The sequence below is a fragment of the Phocoena sinus genome, chromosome 16 (genome assembly GCF_008692025.1).
Source record: "Phocoena sinus isolate mPhoSin1 chromosome 16, mPhoSin1.pri, whole genome shotgun sequence".
Lineage (NCBI taxonomy): Eukaryota > Metazoa > Chordata > Mammalia > Artiodactyla > Phocoenidae > Phocoena > Phocoena sinus.
This window is the reverse complement of record NC_045778.1, coordinates 14,070,067-14,097,836: the sequence shown is the minus strand read 5'-3', so window position 1 is coordinate 14,097,836 and position 27,770 is coordinate 14,070,067. Positions and strand designations below refer to the sequence as shown.

Below are 27,770 nucleotides of genomic sequence, written 5' to 3'. Positions count from 1 at the left end.
TACTGAACGCCCTTCTGAGTTCTCTTCTTGTGCTTGTAAACGGCATTTCCCGGGTTTCCAGAAAGATGATTTCTGGAAATTCATCTGGAAACATTTGGGGCACTAGTTTTCCTGCTGGGGCTAAGATGGAGCCAAGTTTGAACTGTTTGCTGGGAGGGAGAGCGAAGGGCGGGGGCATTAAAGAACACAAGAGGAAGGTGAAGTCGGGGTCTGGAGAAGGAGAAAGGGATGCAGGTTTCCAGTTTGGTCCCTTGAAGCTTCATCCTTCTGTGCCCCACACAACTGGAGCCCCCCTGTTCTCTCTTTATTTTCCTCTAGGGACAAATTCTCTTAGGACCTGGCCCCTCTTCTACTAGTATAATCTAACCTGCACCTCTCCTTCATCAACCCCTTAAGGGAAATTTCAGCCAGAAGGTAGAGAGAATTTCAGGAGGAACAGCTTCTAAAAACAAGTAGATGATGATGACCAAACCTCAGATTTCAGTAAAGCCCTGGCCATTGAGATTATTCAAAAGAATTATAGGAATGCTAACATCATCTCTTTGCCCCAAGATTGCAATCATTTCTAAGGGATGAAAAAAAAAAGGGACAAAGTTCCCACCAAGCGGAATCCTTGAAAACATCTAGAACATAGGCACCCTCTTACATTCTCTTTCTTCATCTTCTTTTCCCTCTTAGCAACAGCAGACTATCACTTCCATTCCAAAGACACAAATAAAATAGAAATCCTACAAATCTGCTCTCTTTCTCATTTACCCATGTTACCATCCCCTCTAAGCTGCAGGTCCATCTTTTACTAGAACAATGTATTCCTGGAACTTAAAGAGCAGACAAAGAAAACCATGTGTATCCTGACGTTTGTTTTTGTTTTTTTTTAAACTGGTCTCAGATCATTTGGGGGTTTTCCTTTATGTCTGCTATTCCCTTGTCTGCACAACTCTTCACCTGGATTTTCCCAAGGCCGATTCATACCATGGAAGCCTCCCATTAAGAGTCGCTCCCTAAGGACCTCCCTGGTGGTCTAGTGGCTAAGACTCCACGCTCCTACTGCAGGGGACCCAGGTTCGATCCTGGCCAGGGAACTAAATCCCGCATGCTGCAACTAAGGCCCGGCGCATTCAAATAAAAAAATAAATATTAAAATAAAAGAGTCACTCCCTTCTCAGAGGACTGACTTCCTTAACCAGCACATCTGAAACTACAACACCACGTTGTTCCCTCTCCTCTTACCTTCCTTCATTTTTCTTAAAAGCACGACTGCTGCCTAGAATTAAAGACATGCTCTATTTGTTTGCTGTCTCTCTCCCCTACTAGAATATCAGCTCTCTAAAAACAAGGATGTGACCTTGTTCGTATCAGAGTCTCAGCGCCTGGAACACTGCTGCTACATGGAAGTTTCTCGGTAAACATACGCTTACTGAATGAAGCAATAAATGGATTATTTAGAGCAGAGATGCAGAGACACTGGAAAGAAGGTCCTATAAAAACCACCACAGCAGAATGATGTGCAGCTACATGGCAGAAATTGTTTTAAAGTAACTTTTGTTTTATTTTTTTAGATGATAATATAATCAGAATTGCTCTGACCATCTGAAGACCACTTCATAGACAAAAATGTGGAGAGGTAAAATTTTAAAGAAATTACTCATAATCCTAATACCGAAAAAAATGACGTTAAGAGCTTTAGGGTATGTTTAGAATTTTTGCAAGCTCCTCAATCTTTTCAAGGCATTTTTCCTTTTGAAACCTATATGCTATAGAATTCTTCTAATCTGTTCCCTGAACTTTTAAAATCTGTTCTCATAAATTTACCATACTTCTCTGATATTTTTCAGAACTTCTATCCCCATCACAGTTTTTAAAACTCTATTTTTATCGTTCTTTAAGATTCCTGTTACTTCCACCTGCTCAACTGGCTCTCCCTTATGAGTCAGAACTTGATTTTTTTGAACTATCAGTTCCTCCATTCATTTCCTCCAATTTTGGGACAATGGAATTGCCAAGAAGGCAGGTCAATGACCTATCTGATGTCCTGAGTTTAGCCGAAAATGAATTCCAGGATAGCTGGTTAGAGATCACCATCGATACCATATGTCATAAAATATTGTCTCATTTAGTCTTCAGGCTTTATTCTACCATTAAGGCTATACCATAAGAATGAAGGTAATGGAAAAATGCTCAAAAGAGACTTCCTAAGAAATCTATATTCATTCATTCAACACTTAATTATTGGGGACCCGTTTGAAGCCCCTGAGATACCAAAATGAAAGCAAAGAATATACTACTTGGGAAAAGCACACGAATAATTCTTCTACAAATATTTATTGAACACCTACTATGTGCCAGGCACTATGCTAGGCATATAAGCAGGGAGGAATCATAATATCAATGATCAGACACACCTGGATTTAAATCTCAATTACATTCTAGCTTATAAATTGCTGAATAATTTACTTTATCTAGAAACTAAGACTAACAACACACACTTAAAGGTCTACTGTTAGGCTTGAGAAGTTAAATCATCCAAGGTACTGGTGATATAAAGATGAGCAAAATAAATTCTCTTTTCTCAAGATGCTTGAAGTCTAGTAGATAATATACATAAAAACTAAGCATTTCGATAATACTTATTGAATAAAATCAAACCTAATACAGGACAAAATGAGATACTGTAATACTATATTAACTTTTCTACTGAATGGTAAGTTTCTTTGCACACCTAGAACCCCTAATATAGTATCTTTTGAGTAATGGAATACTCAACAAATGTTAAACGGATGAACAAGTAGATATTTTATAAGTGACTCTTCCACAATATCACCCTAAAGTCATGAAATTTTCTCTTAAGGCAGAATATTTACTTCCAGAAACCTCACTTTAGTATTATTTAAATTCTCCTTTAAGATTCAGAAATGAAAGCAGATTGATTTCTGCCTATACAGTAGGATTACAGTAGATACTGTCCCTAATTTTTCAAGTTTTATATAAAGAAGCTTGAAAGCCCTGAGTGTATTTTAAGTTGTATCTCCCATGTAAAAATCACAAGTTGATTTTTGCTCTTCACTTCAAATTCTTTTGTCTAGAAATAAGTAACAAGTTGGCAACTTCGGAAATGTTTGCACATTTTCCTCGGTACAAAATGACTTTATAAAGAAAGGCTGAAAGAGCCGGGGTTTCTGGTTGTTGGAGCACTGAAAGGTAAAAGTACAAACAGTGACTAACACGTTAGTCATAACAAGCAGCTGTTCCTTAACAGGACAAGAAATAACATGTTTAAAATTCTGCAGGGAAGTCAGGATAGACAGAATGAAGAACTTCTTACCAGCTGAGAGTGACTCTAAATTAGCTGATCCTAGAAAAGCATGTGATGTAAAGATTTCTTAGGATGATACAGCTATCGTTGAAGTAATTTTAATTAGCTTTTCATTAAGCTTTCCTTAATAAAAGTTAGGCAGACAAGATGACTTTCCAAGGTCTTAAATTTCTAGCACAAGCATGAGAGACTTTGCTTATTTTCCATGTGTCCCCTAGAGGGCAGCGGTGGCCCAAAACACAGGAAAGGATTTTCTGTCAGTCTCATCCTCTGGTGACAACCTTCACTCCAGTCCCTTTACCATCTCTCGCTGCTCTGCCTTCTGTAAGCAAGCTGGCAGTGCTATGTTTATTTCTGAGTACCTAACTAGTAAAATCATTAAATACGAGAAAAGAACGTTGCATGGAGCATATTTTTTACAGAGACTGGAAGGAAAGAACATTATATGAAGATTGTTATTTTATGTTTGTGTATATCACTTCACACACACACACATACCCTAGTTGGTCCTTTTTATGCATTTTCATGCATTCTGGAATAGAGAATGGTGTTAAACATTTGGGGGGGAAAATAAGATGGGTCAAGACAAAGAAATCAAAGTTTTTTTTCCTTTAGTTGGCTTGAAACAATCCATAGTTATTACTGAATGCCTATTCATTCATTCATTCACTCAGGAGTTATCTACGTGTAAGAACCATCATATTAGATGCTACATTTGGTAATGTGTGAAATAAAGCAACTACAGCAGGGAGCTTATAAATAAGAAAGCAATGCTAAAAAACATGATACAGAGAAAGATGACACAGGAGTGTACCCAGCTAGCAGCAATGTGCCATAGAACTCTTTGCTCCCCTAACACATGGTGTGGATTTCTTTTGGAGGCCCATGGGTCTGAAATCCTTGCCCAGTCCAACAGAGCACAAAACTTTCTATTTAAAAGGTGATGACGAAACACAGGAAGCTTCCTAAATGGGAAGGGAGAGCCTGAGTGTGTGCGCTTTTCTAATGCTGAGGTTTTCTTTTTTAGTTAATATTGCTTGTTTAAATATTTTATTCTGCTCATAGATATTTTTACGCAAAGGGTGCAACTTTCAAAAGAGACTTTTTGCAGGGCTGCCCTAAAAGCCTCTTATCATGCTTGTGGAATTTATCTTCTGGGATCTTTTTTATTGTATTCAGATTATTTGCTGATTAAACTTCTTTATTCACTTTCATTTTATGAAATTGGGAGTAAGATGTAAACCTCAAGTCTGTGAAGAAAAAGATTAACGATGTCAGAATTATAATTCAGTCAATATTTGCTGAGCCATTTGGGTTTTCTGTATGAGCAGAGGGTAATGAAAATGGTCTACCTATATGGCAATGAGTGGCTCTGAGGACATTCCTGCCATAACTTTGGGTCAAACCAAATGACGTGGTTTGTGTGATTGCTTGTTTATGCAGACTGCTTTGGCTGGAAGTTACACATATTTGCAATACTTCCTGGGGGACTTCTGCCATCACATCTGAATCCATGGTCTGCACTACAATCGAAGGCTTTGAGACATTAGAAAATGGACTTCCAGTCCTAACGATATAGCAGACGGTCTAACTAACCATTTATGAGGGTCCAACTCTAGATTAGGAATGACGTATTTGTTTAAGTACATTGAAACCTGTGGATAGCTTAAGTGATATTGCTTTGAAGAGGGCAAGTAGCAGAATCATAGTGCTGTCAGTTATGTACAGGTTATGTTTAGGAATCCAGGACCAACCCAGCAAGGGGACAAAATTGTTACAAGTGGACAAGAAACCATAGCATTTTTTAAATTATTTCTATTTGGCCAAAATTGACTAAGCCAAATTTTATTTCCAGGGCTGCAGTAAATAACCTTAAATCTTCATCAAAGGACGGGTGAGTGTCTAAGTACTTGTCAAGTGTAAAACTTCTTTAGAAGAAAACAGAAAATGAGGGCTGTTTGAGAAAGACTTAAACATTTACTCTAGACATTTTATGAGGGGGGAAAAAAACACTATATAATTTGCTTCTTCCTGAAGATGTGGAAATTTCCCCTAAAAGGTAAAAAAAAAAAAAAATTGTTTGTAGAAAGAGTAGGTATAAAAGCTAATTTGCCCTCCTGACTATTTTGCATTTGTAGTTTGAGATGGGCCTATAAAATGGCTACTCTTCGACATTAATCATTTCTCTCTCCACCACCATTTCTGAGTGCTATATTTAAAAAGAATATAGGGGCTTCCCTGGTGGTGCAGTGGTTGAGAGTCCGCCTGCCGATGCAGGGGACGCGGGTTCGTGCCCCGGTCCAGGAAGATCCCACGTGCCGCGGAGCGGCTGGGCCCGTGAGCCATGGCCGCTGAGCCTGCGCGTCCAGAAAATAGAACCATCGTGTGTCTTTTGATGTATTATCTGTTGTAGAAAAGTCTCTCTTTTCCTGTTCAGAAGGGTTATATGGGAGGTCAGAGATAGCCAGATGATTTTAATTTGGTTCCAACAAAAACTACAGATCACTAACTGCAAATAATTCATCGGCAGCCATTTTCTACCATGTGGCTCATTTTGAAAGTTTCTGCTCATAACAGTCCTACCACTGGATCTCAGGTGCAGAAAAATGACCAGTTCCTTTAAAAATATTATAAACAATCACTACATTTAATAGCACTGCAATAACATATTAATAGAATAACCTATCTTTTTTTTTTTTTTCTTTTTTTGGTACGCGGGCCTCTCACTGTTGTGGCCTCTCCTGTTGCAGAGCACAGGCTCCGGACGCGCAGGCTCAGCGGCCATGGCTCACGGGCCCAGCCGCTCCGCGGCATGTGGGATCCTCCCGGACCGGGGCACGAACCCATGTCCCCTGCATCAGCAGGCGGACTCTCAACCACTGCGCCACCAGGGAAGCCCCCCTATCTTACTTTCATAGCTTTTTTTTAAAGTTTAAATTTATAGCTTTATTAAAAGCACTTCCACACGTGGCAACTCATTTAAACTTCACGCTGATCCTAGGTGGGTGTAGTTGAATCCATTCCAGAGAACTTGGGGGACTTTCCCAAGGTCGCATAGCTAGGAAATGGCTGAGCTCATTCTTGGGCAAGGTCTCCCCACTTTGAGTCTAGATCTAAGTGACATTCTAGTGAGTCAGTATTTACAATCATTGCATTCATTTTATCATACAAGGCAGCCTACTTCTAGCTGACGTAACGTAGTGTTGTTATCATGTGGCGGGCAGCAGACTCAAAGCACAGGTCTCCTTTTTAGGGAGGAGGAAGCAGAGCCCCAGCAAGTCGAAACGCATCCAGAATCACACAGCTAGTGAGCCGTGGAGCCAGGGACACGCCAGGTGAGTCCAACTCCAAAGCCACACTGCTTGCCAGAAAAGCACTTTCTTTCCAGGGCGGCTATTATTCTAGACCGGGCTTTCAAACTCCCCTAGTTGTTCTATTCTAAAACTGTCGGCGGTTCTGTGCTGACTTCTGCCTCGAGGTTGTACATTTTCATTGAATCCGAGGTTTTCTACACGTTCCAAATGATGTTGGGGTGGGCCCTCTATTTAAAGTGTAACTTGCAAGGCATGGCACCTCCCAAACATCAACAGAGGACCAAGTGAAGTAATCCCGGAAGCCTAGCCCTCTTAAAGTGACAGCCACCCCTCCCGTTCCTGTGGTTAGCGGAAGGGTTAGAAGAAAAGGAGGGTCTGAGTAGAGCAAACTTGACTCTGTTCTGAGTACAGAACAGAGTTAGTGACCCTCCCCTACCCACAAACCCAAGCCCAAGTTACGAAAGGTACGGAAGAGCTGTAGAAGGAAGTTTGAAAAAGACTCCACAAGCCTGCTCTCACCACTGTGGCCGTGATGGGGACAGCATCTTCCTGAAGCCGAAATAACAAGTTCAAGGGTATTAGAGGTGGTAAGCAATGCAGCAGGCCAGTGGGGGGACGGGGGGTAGCTAAGCTTCTAGGACTACCCAGAAGGCCACAGAAAACGCAGTCCCACTGTAGCCATTACAAGTGCTTCATGACTTGGGCTGTGATTGCCCGTAAGTAAGAACGTGTCAGATGGATGGTGGGGACATGGTCCCAAAGTAATATCATTTACAACTCTCTCATGAATATTTCCAGTTTAAATATTTGGCCCAACTGAATAGTTCAAACTCAGATACGATGAATATGACTTTCGGAAAAAGCAGTCATTTATTTGATACAACGTGCTATGTTGCAAACACAGATCATTAAATTTCCCATTCTCTAAGGGGGTACTTTGTTCCTGTGGGCAGCTTATTTACAACTGGCAAAACCACATGCCTGACTGTGGACGTCAGACTCTTGTTGGGTTACTTAGATAAACATACTATTTGATTAAATTCACCAGCTTAATCAATAGGGGTTCTGGCTGTCTCATTAATTACATTCTATGGAAATTCTATGGATGCATCATTTAATTAGATTTTTCACTTAGTACTTATCAGAGTATAGGAAATGTCATAGTTTCTTTGCACATAGTAATGAAATCACTGGTACATTACCAAGATTAAATCATGAAAGAATATCTACCCTTCTGTTTTCCTTCCTGCTAAAATTATTCGAGCTTCTTACAGTACCACCTGTGATAGGTGGGACATGCAGAATTTCAAAGCTTTCCGCAACACTTACCAATTTCCATGTCAGAGAAAATTAGTATTTCCAGTCTACTATTTATCATTATGGCATTTTAGACCCTAATAGCTAATTCTTAAGAACATTAATAACATCTACCTTTATTTAGTGGTCAATATGTGCAGTGAATGTGTTAAGTGCTCTGCTTACATGATCTCACTTAATCTTCAGAGGAACACATTGCGGTTTCTGTCCACTATACAGATGTAGAAACTGAGGCACCAGTCACATAGATGGTAAAGGACAGAGCCAGGACTGAAATCCAGATGTGACTCATACCAAGGCCCATCTAATCTAACCCACTTATTTCACAGATCCAGCAACAAACCCGGGGGGTAACCTGTCTTTCCAAAGGGCACACAGCTGGAGAGTGGCATACAAAACTAGGATTCAGGCTTCCATCTGTTACCTTTATTGCCATGAGCCATTACTAAAGACCTGAGCTACTCAACTTTTAATTTGTTTCATTTCTATTTCAGCATAGAGCAGCCAGGCTCAGAGACATGTAAACAATATCCATTAGCACTGCTGCCTGTGATGTGTAGAGCAATCACGTTTTTCATGGACTCTGTCTGAGTCCTTCCTGGCCTGCATAGCTCTTAAAGAGGTCTGGAGTTAATTTACTGCTCACTTGGAGTCAGCACTTGGCATAGTTCCTCCAATGGTAGAGTTGGATATCTGTGGATTTTGCTTTCTCCCATACCCCTGGAAACTTTTCCCAGAGAACGTCATACTGTAGCTCCCTGTTCAAGGACCAAGAACTGTGACTGCTTCACAAAGAGCCTTCTACTCTGAACAGCACAGATGTAGCCATGGCTTTGCCTTGCATTAAATAACTCGGATGAAAATTTTTATCATGAATGAATATTGAATTTTATCAGTTGTTTTATCTGCATCTATCGAGATCATGTGGTTTTCTATTCTACTAATGTGGTGATTTACATTATTGATTTCCTTAATAGTAAACCAACCTTGCATTCTTGATCACTTGGTCTTGATGTATCATCCTTTGTTCAGTTGCTGCATTTTCTAATATTTTGTTCAGGACATATGGCCCTATGCTCCTGACATCCTTGTCAGGGTTTCTCATATTACGCTGGCCTCACCTTGGTCCGAGTGGTGGTCGCATAGGTATTTGCATACATTAAAAGTCATTGAACTTAAGATGTTAGACATTATACTGTGTGTAAATTACACTTCATTTAAGTACAATTTAAAAAAATCGTTCACAAGGCTTTACCTTGTCCTCAAGCCAAACTGATGAGAATGGCCTTCAAGGCTTCTGTCTGTTTGGACAGCTGGGTAACCACTGTTCCTGCACCTTACACTATGGCCGCAGAAGACTTCGCTTGCTCTAACCATCACATTATCTCACGCTCTCAGAACTTTGCTACTGCTCTTCCTCTGGCACAGAATGACCCCCATACGACTCTTTCTCCACCTGGGAGAATTCCTTTCATCTTTCAAGGCTTAACACAAATGCCGTTCCTTCTAGGACATTTCCTGGAAGATGCTGACACCACCCCCCGCCCCAGCCCAGCCACTGGCACATGAGTTGATCCCTTCTCCGTGCTGCCATTGCACTAGGCACACAGTGTTCTAGCACACAAAACAGATGCTGTGTGTGAATGTTTCTGTCTCCTTTGTTAGGCTAAATGATTTTCTGAGTCTCCTTCTCATCTTTGGGTATCTAGGGCCCAACAGCACGCAACAGGAGGACTTGGAAACACTGAAAGAATGAATGCTTCCTCCAATACAAAGCTGGGGGAAGGGAAAGAGTATAATATGGTAAAGTTGTTACCACTTTATAAAACCAATAAACAAACAGATGAATGTCTCCTCCAAAACAATTTTGGGAGGAGGGGAAAAGATCTGGTATAATTATGTCTATGTATTGTTGCATTAAAAATTAACTCAAGGGACTTCCCTGGCGGTGCAGTGGTTAAGACTCTGTGCTTCCACGGCAGGGGGCCCGGGTTGAATCCCTGATCAGGGAGCTAAGGTCCCACATGCCGTGCAGCGCAGCCAAAAAAAAAAAAATTAACTCAAAACTTGGAGGCATAACACAACAACTATTTCACTTATTTGCTCCCCATTCTGCAGCTTAGGTGGGACTCTGTAGGGGTACCTGCTCCGCATGGCATCGTTTTGGGGTGCCTCAGCTGGGGCTGCAGGAGCCAGTTCCAAGACAGTCTCATTCAGCTGGCTGGCAAGTTGGTGGTTGTCAGCTGGGAGCTCAGCTGAGGTTGTCTTCTAGGGCCTGCCTATTTATGGATACATGGGGCCTCTCCACGTGGCTAGGCTACGCTTTTTAAGAACGGCAGTCCCAGCGCAGTCCAACTTCTTACATTGTAAGTAGTTTCCTACCAAGTCTGCAAGCAGAAGCTGCCAGGCCTTCTTAAGGCTTAGGCCCAGAAATTCAACCACACTCTACTGGCTGACGCAGATCCAAGGGCCAGTCTTCCACGAGGGACCTCCCTCGTGGAATACTGAGAGGCAGGGTCCACTGGGGACCACCAAAGTAACATGCTACCACAATGAGGACATCACCATATAAATTGTAAAACTGAAGTCATTTTTACTTCAAACTCCTACTCTTTCCTCTCTGTTGATGGTTGATATTTTCTGAGATGTTTTTGAAAACAAATTTAGAAGTTCATATCATTTAATTCCAAGTTTTGCCTTATAGATCCAGTTATGCTTACTCATCAAATAAAAAGAAAAAACTTAGCTCCTCCGACCTGTGCAATATCAAGGTCCCAAACCCTTTAAGAACTAAAACCTTTTGGGTTTCTTTTGCAAGAGACCAGCTCAGAAATGTTGATTTCTAAAGGAAATGAGAGTTTAGCAATTTTATACTGGACAAATCTTCAGAAAATTTACAATCACATTAGTGTTCTTTACAACACACTGTGCTCAAAATTCAGTGTTTTCAGGCTTCGGCTGTATGCTTCTAAAACCGGTATCAAGTTCCCTGTGATTTCCTCATTCAGAGGTGCTTGACTTTCCCACCTCCCTAAATCTGACATTAGCCTTCTTGTGCCCTGTACTCAGTCTTTTAACCACATGTTCTGGGAACCCAATTACTGACTTTGTAATCCGATTAACGGTGGGGGTCTGTGTCTGTCCTGGCAGAGAAAATACACTCACAAGTGATGTGTGCTCACAGTAAGTCCTTCCACTTTGCAGAGGTATTGTATAGTGGTTATGAATTTGGGTTTGAATCCAGACTTAGAATTCGAATCCGTGAACTGCCCTTTCTAGGGATATGATCTTGCACAAATGACTTAGCTCTCTATACCTCAGCTCTCTCATCTGTACAGCGGAGAGGAGACTAGTACCTCAGAGGGCTGCCATGAGGATTACAGGATCTGATAAAGCTTGCAAAGCACTGAACAGTGTGTCAGGCACGGAGCAAACATTCAGTACATGTTATTGTCGTTGTTATTATTACCAGTGGACAAACTGTTAAGAATACTTTCAGTTTTTCAGAAATAGATTTACTAAGTTTGTGATTATCCTAAAACCTTGGGCTCCACCCCCTCACTTATTCTGTGGACTTGCTCTGTAGCATTCTCATCATCAACTAGCATTTGATTCAGGTTGGTTTTGAGGACGGGAGAAGGACGGAAGGTGAACTGACTTCTAAGGCTTAGCGGCAGTTAAGCCACTGCACCGAATTGTTTGGGAACAGCTGTAGTCACTCCGAAGAGGATTACCAGCCTATTAACAGATGAGGTCCACATGACAGTATTTCAGTGTGTTCACTGATAAAAGTTAATGGCTAAAAATGGTTATGAATTTAATAACATGTTTAAACAAAAAATACCTCGTCTACCATGACAGTACATATTAATTTTCAAAGTAGTGACATTCTTTTTTCAAACAACAAACAAGCTTGGTGTACACATGGGTTTTTGTTTCCTTTGCAATCAAACGCTGGACCCTTTTGAGTATCTATCATTAACAGGTTACAGATGACAAATTTAGACTGAGAATGCTTTCCATACTGGGTCTGCTGCTACCACGCTACCTTAACTACTTACAGTGTTTTATAATCAGCATTGCTGGTATGCACTGAACTGGCGTTTTAGGTGAATATATTTGTGCTGTGTAATGATGGCTGGCAGTTATCTGTGGTTTGGAGTAACCCAGGACAGTTACTCCCTGAATAACTAACCACAATGACCCACACGTCTGCCCAATCAGGGAGGAGCCTCCGTGCTGTTTAGAACGACTGATCCGCGCGGTACACCGTTGTGGTATTCTTAACGTTGACGTTCACAAAGTGTGTTTGAGGAACACTGTGGATTGTTGATAGGTATTCTAAGACCACAAAGAAGGGATCCTGGTCAAATAAGCACGGGCAGCTCAACATAGACTATTTCCCACTGAGAAATTAACTTTCACCGATAAATGCCCTGAGAAGTCTTGCAGTAAGAAAAATAACTTTGCTTAAGAGGAGGATAAAATGTAAAGTATTTCTCCAACTGACTTTACCGTTTATAAAGAAGGACTTTTCCCCTTCATTAACAGAGTTTCACCCAGCGCTGGTCCAACAGAATCAACTTTGGGAAATGCTACTTGACCATTTCATCTCCTTCTGTTTATTACTAAATTCACTACTAGATAATTCCAAAAGTTCTTCGGTCTACTCTCCTTCAATTCAGTTTTGCTCCCCTCTCCTCACCCTTTCTGACCCACTAAATCACCAGGTTTAGCAAATGAAAATACAGGATCCCCAGTTAGATCTGAATTTCAGAAAAACAATGAACAACTTTTTTAATGTATGTCCCAAACACTGCATGGGACAGCTGAATGTAATTGGGGGTCCTGTATTTTATCTAGCAACCCTGACCCCAAGCCGAATGAGAGCCATCAGTAATTAATGAAACTGTCAGCTTAATTTAGTAACAAGTACATGGAAAGAATTCATTCAATGTTTGCTGAATATGTTTTTTGAATCTTTCACAATAACAAAAGTGTGAAGCGCTTTTTGAGATCACTAAGTCTTTGGTCTCTTTATCATAATTTCAACATGAAAAGTGTATTCACTCTGGACTGCCATGAACTCTGGTACTCCAGTCTGAGCACTTTCATTTTAGAGATGAGGAAATTGGGCCCTGAGAGAAGTGACTTAACTTGCCCAAGGAAATTCTCCCACAAGGAGTTGATAACGGCCAGTCTTGAGTTCTCGTTACCTAACTCTCCAGCCAATGGTCTGAACCCCCAACCGGGCTGTCTTCGTTGTTGTACACTGTATTTGGTAGAGCCAGAAAATACCAATTAAAAAAAAAGGTGACGAACGGGTTAATAAATGTTCTGAATAATAGAGTTAGCTAAGTTTACCATTTTAAATGATAAAATCACAATAAAATTGAATACATTAAAATACATTTAAAGCTTAAATTATACTGAACATGCCTTAAATTTTTATCATTCATAAGGCACATGAGTATGTCCCAGTATCCCAGTCCCCCATTTTTATATAGTATGCAAGAGTACAAATTTAAAGAGAATTCCAGGTATCTTTTGGGTGCCTACGTGTTTCTATTTGTAAACTATTGTTCAGGATACACACACTTTTTTCCCATCCATTCGCCACCTCAAACGTGTTACTGGGAAGAAACATCAAGGTCAGCAATAATCAAACAGTACGAAAGTCACGCTTATAAGAACAACTGTTGTGATGGGTTCCTTTCCACAGAAAGCAGAAGAACTATTTACACGCACAGATGGTATATCATCTTTACTATTAAAAAGAGGTATTATTTGGACTGAGGTATCGAAAACATGCTGCACCACGCCCAACACACAGTGGATGCTACCTAAATATTAACTAGTATAATTACAGATTAAAAAGTCAGGTGGGGGCCTCCCTGGTGGCGCAGTGGTTAAGAATCCGCCTGCCAATGCAGGGGACACGGGTTTGAGCCCTGGTCCGGGAAGATCCCACGTGCCTCGGAGCAGCTAAGCCCGTGCGCCACAACTAATGAGCCTGCACTCTAGAGCCCACAAGCCACAGCTACTGAGTCCACGTGCCACAACTACTGAAGCCTGTGCGCCTAGAGCCCGTGCTCTGCAACAAGAGAAGCTACTGCAATGAGAAGCCTGTGCACCGCAACAAAGAGTAGCTCCCGCCCGCTGCAGCTAGAGAAAGCCCACGTGCAGCAAAGAAGATGCAATACAGCCATAAATAAATTAATTAAATTTTTTTAAAAGTCAGGTGGTCATGGATTCAACTAGAGTTTATCATACTAAGTGAAGTAAGTCAGAAAGAGAAAGACATATACCATATGATATCACTCATATGTGAAATCTAAAATATGACACAAATGAACCTATCTATGAAACAGAAGTAGAATCAGGGACATAGAGAATAGACATAGTCTGGGGGTTGCCAAGGGGGAGAGAGGTGGGGGAGGGAAGGAATGGGAGTTTGGGATTAGCAGATGCTAACTATTATATATAGGATGGATAAACAACAAGGTCCAACTCTATAGCACAGGGAACTATATTCATTATCCTGTGATAAACCATAATGGAAAAGAATACGAAAAAGAATATATATATATGTATAACTGATTTACTTTGCTGTACAGCAATAATTAATACAACACTGTAATTTAACTGTACTTCAATAAAAATAAATTAAAATAATTATATCTCAAAAAGAAAGTCAGGTAGTGATCACGGTATTTATTACTATTATTCATGCATACTAGTACCTTACTTGTTTATTATACTTTACTCTTTGCAGAATATTTGCATGATCTCAAAGTGCCCTTTCATGGATGATCAATGTAATGTCGGCAGTGGTCACAGTGGAACAAATAAAGCCATAAAGGATAATTTTCCATTAAAACTGCAGCTCTGTCTTAAGTCACATAGGTGGCCTTGTATATATGAGTAACTAGAAGAAATTATAACTAAGGCAACTTGTGAAAGTTTTATCATTCACCTTTATTATAAACCAGTTACTCTGGGCTTTCTCGCCCACAGAGACACGACACTTTCACCAAAACTCCAGGCTCCTCTAAAGTGGATCTGTGATGGGAAGTGAGATTTTGTCCCTGGCCCCAGGAGTTATCGGCTTATGTTTACACGCTAAAGGACTAGACTCCTGCAATGTTGATCACGACGTGTTTAACTGCTTATATCACTCACATGTGATTCAGTTAACTACTTGTTCATGAAGCGGGAAGTTTACCAAGTAGTAAATCAGAGGTCCTGTGAAATATTAAGATAAATATAATATTTACAGAGCTAAGGAGCGACTGCAGTTGTGTGCACGAGACATGGTCTTGACTCCAGAGCAAGAAGTCAGATCCTCAGCACTTACAGACAAGGAAACATGATGAAAGCAGAAGTGACGACAATTTAGAAAAAGACTCACAATTCAGCTTTTTTCTGGGGACTGATTGGTAGGTCTCCTTCCAGGTCATTGGTGTTTCTAAAAAAATGTGTATTTCTTTTAATGTGGTATCTATACATAAATTAGTGTACTATGCACTCAATTACTTCAGAATATTTACTTTCATGTGGTCAGAAGATCTGGGTTAGAATTCTGGGTTAGATAGAATTCAGGTTCCCCGTCTGCTAACACACAGCAAGTCACTTACCCAGTAAACTTCATTTCCCCATCTCTCGAATTTTGAGATAATAATTCTCAAGGTTGTCATGAAGATTAAGTGACATGTATATTAGAGATGCTTGGTAAGAAGAAAAATGTGCTATGAATATAGGTGGAATTAGTTTTCTGACATGAGCTGTGTGTGTGTGTGTGTGTGTGTGTGTGTGTGTGTGTGTGTGTGTAGTCCATTTATTTTTCTAGTTTCCGCATGTAGTTTAGCTCACTTCTAGGGAAATGCAGCAATTACAAGTCACTGGCACAGCAAAAACCTCAAATCTCAAAAACTAAACCTTCTACCTTATGGATAGAATTTGGTGTAGGCTATTCTGTATAATACTTACAGTCAGCATTTGGGGCTGAGTTGTGGGAATGATATAGTTCCTATAAGACTGATCTTTGCTACTCCCATATCCAAGGATACCCTGTGCTGTACAAGATTTTTAAATGGCTTCAGGATGAGTCATTTTACACTTACCAGTGTGTATAAAGCTTCACATTTTACAAGACATTTTCCACAAACATTATTTCATTTAGTCTTAACAACTTTTTAGAAAGTTATTATTCTCATCTTCATCTTATATATGGAAATTTGAAATGCAATGGATGAAGGAACTAGCACAGAATTACATGACTAGTTAGTGGGATGGCCAAAACACAATTCCTTTTTCCTACTCTTTCCACTACTCTATGCCCCCTTTAATGTGTTTCCGTTTGGGGTTTTTCGGGGTATTTTGTTTTTTAACTTAGTTCATGAAGAGAAATACAGTTTTGTATTTTTTGTATGAAACCGTTGGTCGGGCAAGATAGCCTTAAACATGCTATGACACATAAACCTTGTCATTTATTTGTAATTAGGTAAAGTTGAAGCCTAATATAACACCTTTTGTAATATTAGGAACATAGCTGATTTTGAACAAATGTCCCTTGCAAATGCAGACTTCTTTCCCAGTACAGAGCCCTATTTTTACTTTTTTTTTTAAAAGCAAAGATAATGTGCATTAGGCTACTGTGTTTTTCTTTTCTAGAGGTGTGACATACCGGGGTTACGATTAGCAACGCCATACTAAACAAAGCCAGCCAGAGGCCCATAAAAGCTGTTTGCTACCTCCTCTTACACATGCCGAGCTAGACCAGCGGAACACCACCTTAGTAAGAGAGATTCTGACAGGAAGATGAATGTAGTTAGAACTGCCCAGCCCGCAAAACCACATTTTTACCAAACCACCGTAACAGAAAACCTAATGAAGGGATGCATACAGAAAGGATTTTATGCAAACCTGCACAAATACATTTAACATGCTATAATCAAAGGATACCTTTTTGTCTATTTCCAACACATGGCCTATATACACTGGTGCCCAGTAATATAGGAACGCCAATGTAAAAAGCATTTTCACCTTCATAGAACTGACAACTAAAAAGCACACTGACTGTATTTAGCGCTTCTGTCTTTAAATGGGTAACCAAGGAAATGCCAAGACTGAAGGACTAGTTAATTTACACTTGTAGCTTTTAGGTAAAGGACAGTCTCCTTCAGTTGATTCCCACAGCCAAGACTGGCTTGGATTTCCCCAGAAAATAGGAACTTCAGGGACCACAAGGGCTGGTTTGAGTAACAGCTGAGATAAATTCTCAAGTAGTCAAAACCCCACACAGCTGGGCTCCTGGGGCTAAAGGGTCGTCACTCTACCCAGGTGAAAGCAATTTGGGCAAAGCCTGCCTGTGGTATTTGGGACAGAAAGGGTTCGTGATGGTACGTAATTCCATGTGGCTATCAATGACATGAGAGCTGGCGAGGGGGCCCCAGACACAATGCTCGACAGGCCCCAGAGCAGTCTGACATCTGGGAGAAGCACCTACTCCGGCAGAAGTACTAAAGGTCCTGAATACAAGAAAGAGTTTCAGGAGAAACAGAGGGACCGGGAGGATCAGGTCATTTTCTTTTAGATCCCGAAATACTTTGCATTAATCTAGAGCCCCGAACAGGGGCTGTCTTACCTTATTGCCACCGGTCGCTGGAGCTGCATACAGCCTCTCCTGCCAGCTAGGTCCAGACAGACGCCACTGCCTGCAGGTGGGAGCCAGAGCCCCGGTCCTCCTCGGCAGCCAGCGAGCAAGACGATTTGTACGGGACGAGGAAGCCGCCCCTCACCCAATGCTGAAGTCCGGTGCCCACGGGCCTCACTCTGTTCTCTGGTCCAGAAGCATTTCTTCAAAAGCCAGAACACCCGAATACATGAGACAGCATGCCACTCACTAGGTCTCCAGCCACCATCTCTTTAGAGTACCACAGAGCTGTCGGCTGTTCCACATTAACGCCAGGAATCTGCTCCAATAGCTGTTTTTCAACATTGTTCTACCAAACACATCTCTCCTTAAAACAGGGGCATGTCTTCAAACGCTGGTAGTGCTTGTCTCCGTAACACCTGGAACCCGCCACCCAGGATAACACCCTCTCAACAGCCAGGTACAGCATCCTACCGGGCATCCAAGGAGAAGGAAAGAGACGAAGCAAAGCCGGCCTCACTCAGGCTTCTGCTGCAGGCGTAGCTGCGTCGAGCACGCACACACATCGCCGGAAGAGGCGTCTGCGACTGCGCGGAGACCAGACGTCCACTACTTGCGCTGAGGCCACGTATGGGGCGGGGTCTAAGTGTTGGTTACCGACAGCTGAAAACCAGGTTCATTAAATAATCCTGAAAGACCCTCTTTATAGGAGTTTTTTGTAAATACTTGAGAATAATTACTGATAACACCTCAGAATATTCTCTATAAAACGGATGGCAATAGAAGTGTTGAACGATAGTGACTGAACTGAAAACGGAGTTATCTTAAAGTAGCATTTAATTTGCATCTGCAAATTCTGTGATCCCAGAATATTTTTTATGTTTATTTTTATTTATCTGTTCCTATTAGTCACCCATTTTATACACATCAGTGTATACATGTCAATCCCAATCGCCCAATTCAGCACATCACCACCGCCACCCCCTGCCACTTTCCCCCATATGTTTATTCTCTACTTCTGTGTCTCAATTTCTGCTAGGCAAACTGGTTCCTCTGTACCATTTTCTAGGTTCCACATATATACGTTAATCTACGATATTTGTCTTTCTCTTTCTGACTTACTTCACTCTGTATGACAGTCTCTAGATCCATCCACGTCTCTACAAATGACCTAATTTCTTTCCGTTTTATGGCTGAGTAATATTCGACTGTATATATGTACCACTTCATCTTTATCCATTCATCTGTCGATGAGCATTTAGGTTGCTTCCATGACCCGGCTATTGTAAATAGTGCTGCAATGAACATTGGGGTGCATGTGTCTTTTTGAATTATGGTTTTCTCTGGGTATATGCCCAGTAGTGGGACTGCTACTATGGTAATTCTATTTTTAGTTCTTTAAGGAACCTCCATACTGTTCTCCATAGTGGCTGTATCAATTTACATTCCCACCAACAGTGCAAGAGGGTTCCCTTTTCTCCACACCCTCTCCAGCATTTGTTGTTTGTAGATTTTCTGATGATGCCCATTCTAACTGGTGTGAGGTGATACCTCATTGTAGATTTGATTTGCATTTCTCTAATAATTAGTGATGTTGAGTAGCTTTTCATGTGCTTCTTGGCCATCTGTATGTCTTCTTTGGAGAAATGTCTATTTAGGTCTTCTGCCCAGTTTTGAATTGGGTTGTTTGTTTTTTTGATATTGAGCTGCATGAGCTATTTATATATTTTGGTATTTATATATATTTTTATATATAGTTATTTATATATTATATATATATTTATATATATTATATATATAAATATATACATTATATATATCATTTACAAATATTTTCTCCCATTCTAAGGGTTGTCTTTTCATCTTCTTTATGGTTTCCTTTGCTGTGCAAAAGCTTTGAAGTTTCATTAGGTCCCATTTGTTTATTTTTGTTTTTATTTCCATTACTCTAGGGGGTGGATCAAAAAATATCTTGCTGTGGTTTATGTCAAAGTGTGTTCTTCCTATGTTTTCCTCTAAGAGTTTTATAGTGCCTGGTCTTACATTTAGGTCTCTAATCCATTTTGAGTTTATTTTTGTGTATGGTGTTAGGGAGTGTTCTAATTTCATTCTTTTACATGTAGCTGTCCAGTTCTCCCAGCACCACTTATTGAAGAGACTGTTTTTTCTCCATTGTATATCCTTGCCTCCTTTGTCATGGATTAGTTGACCATAGGAGCATGGGTTTATCTCTGGGCTTTCTATCCTGTTCCATTGATCTATATTTCTGTTTTTGTGCCAGTACCATATTGTCTTCATTACTGTAACTTTGTAGTATAGTCTGAAGTCAGGGAGTCTGATTCCTCCAGCTCCGTTTTTCTTTCTCAAGATTGCTTTGGCTATTTGGGGTCTCGTGTCTCCATACAAATTTTAAAAGTTTTTCTTCTAGTTCTGTAAAAATGCCATTGGTAATTTGATAGGGATTGCACTGAATCTGTAGATTGCTTTCGGTACTATAGTCATTTTCACAATATTGATTCTTCTAATCCAAGAACATGGTATATCTCTCCATATGTTGGTATCATCTTTAATTTCTTTCATCAGTGTCTTATATTTTCTGCATACAGGTCTTTGGTCTCCCTAGGTAGGTTTATTCCTAGGTATTTTATTCTTTTTGTTGCAATGGTAAATGGGAGTGGTTCCTTAATTTCTCTTTCAGATTTTTCATCATTAGTGTATAGGAATGCAAGGGATTTCAGTACATTAATTTTGTATCCTGCAACTTTAACAAATTAATTGATTAGCTCTAGTAGTTTTCTGGTGGCATCTTTAGGATTCTCTATGTATAGTATCATGTCATCTGCAAACAGTGACAGTTTACTTCTTCTTTTCCAATTCGTATTCCTTTGATTTCTTTTTCTTCTCTGATTGCCGTGGCTAGGACTTCCAAAACTATCTTGAATAATAGTGGTGAGAGTGGATATCCTTATCTTGTTCCTGATCTTAGAGGAAATAATTTCAGTTTTTCACCATTGAGAATGATGTTTGCTGTGGGTCTGTCATATATGGCCTTTATTATGTTGAAGTAGGTTCCGTCTATGCCCACTTTCTGGGCTTTATTATGTTGAAGTAGGTTCCGTCTATGCCCACTTTCTGGAGAGTTTTTATCATAAATGGGTGTTGAATTTTGTCAAAAGCTTTTTCTGCATCTATTGAGATGATCATATGATTTTTCTTCTTCAATTTGTTAATATGGTGTATCACATTGATTGATTTGCGTATATTGAAGAATCCTTGCATCCCTGGCATAAATCCCACTTGATCATGGTGTATGATCCTTTTAATGTGTTGCTGGATTCTGTTTGCTAGTATTTTGTTGAGGATTTTTGCATCTATCTTCATCAGTGATATTGGTCTGTAATTTTCTTTTTTTGTAGTATCTTTGTCTGGTTTTGGTATCAGGGTGATGGTGGCCTCATAGAATGAGTTTGAGAATGTTCCTTCCTCTGTAATTTTTTGGAAGAGTTTGAGAAGGATGGGTGTTAGCTCTTCTCTAAATGTTTGATAGAATTCACCTGTAAAGCCGTCTGGTCCTGGACTTCTGTTTGTTGGAAGATTTTTAATCACAGTTTCAATTTCATTCCTTGTGATTGGTCTGTTCATATTTTCTATTTCTTCCTGGTTCAGTCTTGGAAGGTTATACTTTTCTAAGAATTTGTCCATTTCTTCCAGGTTGTCCATTTTATTGGCATAGAGTTGCTTGTAGTAGCCTCTTAGGATGCTTTGTATTTCTGCAGTGTCTGTTGTAACTTCTTTTTCATTTCTAATTTTAGTGATTTGAGTCCTCTCCCTCTTTTTCTTGATGAGTGTGGCTAATGGTTTATCAAATTGTTTATCTTCTCAAAGAACCAGCTTTTAGTTTTATTGATCTTTGCTATTGTTTTCTTTGTTTCTATTTCATTTATTTCTGCTCTGATCTTTATGATTTCTTTCCTTCTGCTAACTTTGGGTTTTGTTTGTTCTTCTTTCTCTAGTTCCTTTAGGTGTAACGTTAGATGGTTTATTTGAGATTTTTCTTGTTTCCTGAGGTAGGCTTGTATAGCTATCAACTTCCCTCTTAGAACTGCTTTTGCTGCATCCCACAGGTTTTGGATCATCGTGTTTTCATTGTCATTTGTCTCTACGTGTTTTCTGATTTCCTCTTTGATTTCTTCAGTGACCTCTTGCTTATTTAGTAACGTTTTGTTTAGCCTCCATTTGTTTGTGTATTTTACGTTTTGTTCCCTGAAATTGATTTCTAATCTCATAGCGTTGTGCTCAGAAAAGATGCTTGATATGATTTCAATTTTCTTAAATATACTGAGGCTTGATTTGTGACCCAGGATGTGATCTATCCGGGAGAATGTTCTGTGCGCGCTTGAGAAGAAAGTGTAATCTGCTCTTTTTGGATGGAATGTCCTATAAATATCAATGAAATCTATCTGGTCTATTGTGTCATTTAAAGCTTGTGTTTCCTTATTAATTTTCTGTCGGGATGATCTGTCCATTGGGGTAAGTGAGGTGTTCAAGTCCCCACTATTATTGTGTTACTGTCGATTTCCTCTTTTAGAGCTGTTAGCCATTTCCTTATGTATTGAGGTGCTCCTATGTTGGGTGCATATATATTTATAATTGTTAGATCTTCTTCTTGGATTGATCCCTTGATTGTTACGTAGTGTCCTTCCTTGTCTCTTGTAACATTCTTTATTTTAAAGTCTATTTTATCTGATATGAGTATTACTACTCCAGCCTTCTTTTGATTCCCATTTGCATGGAATATCTTTTTCCATACCCTCACTTTCAGTCTGCATGTGTCCCTAGGTCTGAAGTGGGTCTCTTGTAGACAGCATATATATGGGTCTTGCTTTTGTATCCATTCAGCAAGCCTGTGTCTTTTGGTTGGAACATTTAATCCATTCACGTTTAAGGTAATTATCGATATGTATGCTCCTATCACCATTTTCTTAATTGTTTGGGGTTTGTTTTTCTAGGTACTTTTCTTCCCTTGTGTTTCCCACTTAGAGAAGTTCCTTTAGCATTTGTTGTAGAGCTGGTTTGATGGTGCTGAATTCTCTTAGCTTTTGCTTGTCTGTAAAGCTTTTGATTTCTCCATCGAATCTGAATGAGATCCTTGCCAGGTAGAGTAATCTTGGCTGTAGGTTCTTCCCTTTCATCACTTGAAGTATATCATGCCACTCCCTTCTGGCTTGTAGAGTTTCTGCTGAGAAATCTGCTGTTAACCTTATGGGAGTTCCCTTGTATGTTATTTGTCATTTTCCCATTGCTGCTTTCCATAATTTTTCTTTGTCTTCAACTTTTGCCAATCTGATTACTATGTGTCTCGGTGTGTTTCCCCCTGGGTTTATCCTGTATGTGACTCGCTGTGCTTCCTGGACTTGGGTGGCTATTTCCTTTCCCATGTTAGGGAAGTTTTCGACTATAATCTCTTCAAATATTTTCTCGGGTCCTTTCTCTCTCTTTCTTCTCCTTCTGGGACCCCTATAATGCGCATGTTGTTGCATTTAATGTTGTCTCAGAGGTCTCTTAGGCTGTCTTCATTTCTTTTCATTCTTTTTTCTTTATTATGTTCCGCAGTAATGAATTCCACCATTCTGTCTTCCAGGTCACTTATCTGTTCTTCTGCCTCAGTTATTCTGCTATTGATTCCTTCTAGCATATTTTTCATTTTGGTTACTGTATTGCTCATCTCTGTTTGTTTGTTCTTTGATTCTTCTTGATCTTTGTTAAACATTTCTTGCATCTTCTCCATCTTTGCCTCCATTCTTTTTCCAAGGTCCTGGATCATCTTCACTGTCATTATTCTGAATTCTTTTTCTGGAAGGTTGCCTATCTCCACTTCATTTGTTGTTTTTCTGGGGTTTTATCTTGTTCCTTCATCTGGTACATAGCCCTCTGCCTTTTCATCTTGTCTATCTGTCTTTGAATGTGGTTTTTGTTCCACAGGCTGCAGGATTGTAGTTCTTCTTGCTTCTGCTCCAGGATATATTTTTGAAGGAAAAAAAAAATCTCAAAACTCAGTAGTTAAAAAAATCCAATTACAAAGTAGGCCAAAGAGATGAACAGATATTTCAGCAAAAAGAGACATGGGACGTGAGATGTTCAACATCATTAGTCATTAGGGAAATCCAGATTAAAACCACAATGACTTGTCCCTACAAAGCTACTGTACAATTGAAAACAAATATTTTTTAATACAGATAATACCAAATACTGGTAAGATCTTGGAGAAACTAGATTTCTCATACATTACTGATGGGAATGTAAAATGGTACAGCCACTCTGGAACATAGTTTGACAGTTTCTTAGCATATGACCCAGCAATGGCATTCTTGGGCATTCATCCCAAAGAAATAAAAAACTTAAGTTCACACGAATACCTACAATGCAATGTTTACAGAAGTATTATTCTTAATGGCAAAATACTGGAAACCACTCAAAAGTTCCTCAATGGGAAAATGGATGAACAAATTCTGGTATATCCATCCAGTAGTTTACTTAGCAATAAAAAGAAATGAACTACTGATATATGCAACACCCTGGATGAACCTCAAGACCATTCTGCCTAGTAAAACAAATTTTTGATTCAATCTCAAAACATTACATACTGTATGCTCTTATTAAAGTAAGCCTCAAAATGTCAAAATTCTAGAGATGGAGAAAAGATAAATGGTTGGTGGGGGGATGCAAATACCAAGATTTAGCATGAAGGAGTTCTTTTATGATGATGAAACTTCTGTATCTTGATTGTGAGAATTTATTTTTAATCCTGTGACTTCAGTAAATAATTACCATAAAAGGTAGTCAGAAGTGTTCACACCACTTTTGTGCAGTACAATCCTGAGTGTTTAAATACACACTGTTGGTTTAATTAAGCTTAAGTACCAAATTTTTCTTTTATTTTTGGCCGCATTGGGTCTTTGTTGCTGCACTTGGGCTTTCTCTAGTCGCGGCGAGCGGGGGCTACTCTTCGTTGTGGTGCGCAGGCTTCTCATTGCGGTGGCTTCTCTTATTGTGGAGCGCGGGCTCTAGGTGTGTGGCTTCAGTAGTTGCAGCACACGGGGTCAGTAGTTGTGGTGCACAGGCTTCAGTAGTTGCAGCATGTGGGCTCAGTAGTTGTGGCTCACGGGCTCTAGAGCGCAGGCTCTGTAGTTGTGGCACACGGTCTTAGTTGCTCCGCGGCGTGTGGGATCTTCCTGGACCAGGGCTCGAATCCGTGTCCCCTGCACTGGCAGGCGCATTCTTAATGGCTGCACCACCAGGGAAGTCCCACCAATTTTTATATTTATTAAAAGTGAATGGTATTGATTTTATTAGCAAGCCACAATTTTAGTATACACATGTGGATTATTTTGTGGTAATAACAAGAACAGGGCAATAACAAGATTCATGGCAGTGCTTCAGAGGATTATTTGCTATTGTTCTTTTCCTTTCCTGTTGGCAAAATATAGTCTGTACTCATCTTGTCCAACTTTTTTAGAATCCTGAGTTTCATGTGTAAAATTTGGGGGCTACATTGCACCATTGTGGCAACCTCTTTCTCAAATCACTGCCCTGGTTAGGAAGGACTTCCTTAAATCATGACCTTTCCTCTGCCACACCCGAATTATTGTTTACACCAATTTATTTTCCTGGACATTCTTCCAGTCATTTTCCCTCAGATGTAGGCATCCAACTGGGTAATTCCATAATGATGGTTAATTCTTTGCCCCCTGGAGAAGAAGCATCCTTTGGAAGGCCTATCTGAGCCTCAGTGCCCCCTAGGGGTGGAGGGCAACGTCTGAACAGTTGCCTACCAACTGGGGTCTTTGTATAGGTGTCCTTCTGGTCCTACAACCTACCTGCTGCTTAAACAAGCCATTTAACTCTTTTTAATTTATAACTGGGGAAGTGAAAGAAATTGAGAAGAGGCAGGATGTCAAAAAGCCAATTAGTGGTAAAATAAGGCCTTAGCACAGGCTGACCCAGGTGGAAATGCAGCTGTCAAAATCTCAGGAAACTGCCTCTGTGTGCCTCAGTTTCCTCATCTATAAAATGGTTATGTTAACAATGGCATCTACCTCATCCGCTGCTGTGAGGCTTGAGACAATGTGTTTGGAATCTCCTAGCCTAACCCATTGCCTGCCACATTTGAAGGCCATAATACATGTTGATTCCTATTTCTTTTGAGGTTTTACACTATTTTTTAGCCCCTCTGGACAGTTTGAAGAGAAATGGCTTGCAATAAAGCGAACTGATTGCTAGGAGTGAACAGGGTTAATTAACTTTTCCCAAGAAAGAAATGTGTTCCTGAAAAAAATGTATAATATATTGATTAAACCTTTCAAAATGGAGTCACTTTTAAATAGACCAAGCAAAGTCTGTTTTGTGCCAAGTAAATGATCACACCCTCATGTATCTGTGTTGAAGTTCTTAGAGTAGACGCCCATACTTGACTTTTCATTATTCTCTTCTCTGGGTATCAAGGATTAGGGACTAATAATTCCATTCCCAACAGACAGTTCAGTGAGGATGGCTTAAACAAAGCAGGTTGCCCTTAATAACCTTCCTTGTAAAAACACTGAATATCACTATATTCCGGGATCTCTGGGAAATTCAGAGAGCACCAGGCAAGACTTGGTCCCCAAAGGGAATATAAACTAGTGAGGAAGAGTAGGAATATCCAATGTAGTAAAACTCATCTGGGGAGCCTACGAAGGGAGAGCAAGTATTCCATCTGGGAATCTGAAGATGGTTTCTTGGAAGAAACTGAGGGAGAGGGGGGTATGTTCGCATGTATAATTTTTTTCTAATGTTCTGTTTCTTGAGGGATAACACAAAGAGGCAGCCTTTGCAATAGAATGTGGGTCCCTCTTTCCCAGCCCTGCAAACCTTCAGGAACCCATCAGCTGAGAACTCCTTGAGGACACTGTTGCCATCTTTGTATCCCCAGCCCTTAGTACACAGACAGCCTCCTCGGTGAAGGTTTATTAAAGGAACAAGCCCCTTAAGGTAGCTGAACACATCAATACCTTTATCGCCTAATTGCCTCTTTATAAGCTGGGACTATAAGGAGGTTTAAAACACAGTAACTTTAATAGGCTGACTGAAAGCACGTTGAGGGCCGGCACCAGGTTGGTTGTGTTCGCTGTCACCTCCTTAGAGCTTGACAGGGTACCTGGCACACTGTATGTAGACACTAAATAAGTACCTTTTACGTGCGTGCATGAAAACTGCTCCTGGTCCTGTCCTCAAAGCTCAAAGTCAGCCTGGAAGAGTAAGAAAGAGTTCACGAGGAAGGACGGACTGTCGTGGGCATCCAAGAATTTTGACAACCCACGAGCGGCCAGAATCAATTTCACTTCCTCACTCAGCCATTTGTAGGCGGTTGTAAATCGCCTACTTACTCGGGGTGGGTGGGGGGGGAGGGCAGCCCGTGTGACCTTACCGCCCCCTGCGGGGACCCCCACGAGCCAAGTCACAGAGGAAGGTAACCCAGAGGGGGGAGCCGGCCAACACGTGCAGCGCCCAGGGGAGGAGCAGGCTGGGCTAACGCAGCCCTTAGTCAGCAGCTGGGCTCGGTTTTGAAACAAAAGCCCATGTCCTCCCTCGGAGTCCGCGGCCGGTCAGCTCCTTGGGGGAAGAAAACCATGCCGCCCAGCCGGTTAGTGGCCCAACTTACTTTTCCGGAGCCTGGGACAAAGGGCCAGCAGTTGTACGGGAATGGGTGGAGTGCTGGGGACAGAGGACGGGGTGGGGTGGAGGTGGGGGGGGGGGGGTGCTGGTCGTCCTGCCCCTCCCCGCCCGGCCGCTAGCGAGCGGGGCTGGGGTCTGCCAGGCACTGCGCACGTCAGCCCCGGGCAGTCTGCCTCCGAGGCCGGGCCCCCCCCCGGGTCCGCGTCAAGCGGAGGCACCTCTGCAACCCGCGCCCCAGCGCACAGACACACCAGGCCCGGGTTTCATGAATGAAATCCAACCGTGTGGCTATAAATAGCCGCGAAGGCTGCTAACGTCACGGAGCGAGCGGCGGCCGCCAAGGCGGCGGAGCTGGGTGCCGAGCGCTCTGTTCCGCCCGGCCGGCCAGCCAGCCTGAGAGCCGGGTGGGGGCGGGAGGAAAAGGGGAGGGCTGGGGGGCGGCGGCGGAAAGGGGCGAGCC

General features: G+C 41.0%; 2 long non-coding RNA genes across 2 annotated transcripts in view; one reads left to right on the top strand and one right to left on the bottom strand.

The window, feature by feature from the left end:
• LOC116741454 overlaps window positions 1-17,916 on the bottom strand; it is a 401,610-nt gene extending 383,694 nt beyond the window's left edge. The window contains exon 1 of the long non-coding RNA XR_004346163.1: window positions 17,591-17,916. This is a non-coding gene — a long non-coding RNA (uncharacterized LOC116741454). The remainder of the gene's footprint in view (window positions 1-17,590) is intronic.
• Window positions 1,573-18,293, top strand: LOC116741452. The gene is made up of 4 exons (XR_004346161.1): window positions 1,573-1,624; window positions 5,169-5,207; window positions 6,567-6,648; window positions 17,977-18,293. It is a non-coding gene; the product is annotated as an uncharacterized LOC116741452 (long non-coding RNA).
• The last annotated feature ends 9,477 nt before the right edge of the window (window positions 18,294-27,770 follow it).